A 1369-nucleotide genomic window follows, 5' to 3' on the forward strand; every position below is an offset into this window, starting at 1 on the left:
CCTGCCACAACGCCCAGCTATTTTTTGGTTGCAGCCATCATTGTTGTTTGGCGGGCCTGGGCTGGATTCGAACCCACCAGCTCAGGTGTGGCTGGCGCCTTAGCTGCTTGAGCCACAGGTGCCGAGCCAAGTGTTGAGACTTTGAAAGCCAAATGAGAAATATGCCAAAGAATAAAATAATACTATAGATAATTTTTTTTTTTTATTGTCCAGGGCTGGGTTTGAACCTGCCACCTTAGGCATATGGGGCCAGCGCCCTACTCCTTTGAGCCACAGGCACCGCCTTATACATAATTTTTTTAATGTATTATATTTGTAAATTGTACTTATGTTGAAATTAAAAATATATATATTACAATACTATTTTTGTGTTCTATAAAAATTTTTGTTGCTCCATATAGACCAAATTTTTAATTAAGTACCACTCCCCCACCCCCCCATCAATGGTGTCCCGCTTTACCAATGTTAAAATCTGGTCACTTTAATTGTGGTCATGGCCGTGCATGGTCCTGATGCATTCAAAGCCCTGAAAATGCCATAGTTTTGTGGTCGCATCTGCAGAACAGGAAGCCAGAAGCTTGCCGCTGTGATCAAATGAAATGTCCTGCACAGAGTCTTTATGCCCCTTCAGAGTTCATTCAAAATCTCCAGTCTCATAATCCCACACCTTAATTGTAGCATCTTCTGAAGCAGAGACCGTAACACTGAACACAGGATGGAAATGACTGGAGTGACTGGACTCCTATGACCACTCAATGCGTAGTTTTCTAGCGGACGGAGGATCTGTTCTTTTGGGTCTCGTTTCCGACCAAGAGGTTCACCCAATGTAAAGTCTTCTTTTGCTTCATTTAGCTTTGATTCTAATTCCACAACCTTCTTCTGTAATCTAATAACGGATGTCCATTTTTTTCCCAAAAGACCAGCATATTTCTTACCTAATTCTTCATTCATATCTAGTTCGGCTTCCTTTTTAAAAACCAAATAAGCCTCTTCATAGCCATTTGAATGAAGATAATCCGCTATAGCTCGATTCAGTTCATCTCGTTGTCTCTGGGACAGCACCATTTTGGCTGTAGGTCAGGCTTATCTGATATTGTGGTACGTCCCTCCTTTTGGAAAATCAAAAAGCTTTTCAATCTCTGGATTTATAATTACACCAACTAAGTTAGGGTGACCAGACGTCCCGCTTTTGGTGGGACAGTCCCACTTTTTAACAATTTGTCCCATGTCCAGAGGCATTTTTAAAAAGTCCTGATTTTTGGAAAGAATGCAGGAACAGGCGGGAGAACAGGAAGGGAATATACGGTTTTCGGCTGCCATGTGGCTATTTCGCCAGAATATGAGTTTTATATTATTTTTGTTAATTTTA

The 1369-nt window shown here is 41.2% G+C and overlaps 1 pseudogene; it reads right to left on the reverse strand.

Annotated features, from left to right (window-relative positions):
* The window catches only part of LOC100955580, a 3078-nt pseudogene extending 2013 nt beyond the window's left edge, over window positions 1–1065 (reverse strand).
* Between the last annotated feature and the right edge of the window lie 304 nt (window positions 1066–1369).

This window comes from Otolemur garnettii, unplaced genomic scaffold (genome assembly GCF_000181295.1).
Source record: "Otolemur garnettii isolate 467f Iridium unplaced genomic scaffold, OtoGar3 scaffold00114, whole genome shotgun sequence".
NCBI classification, from domain to species: Eukaryota; Metazoa; Chordata; class Mammalia; order Primates; family Galagidae; genus Otolemur; species Otolemur garnettii.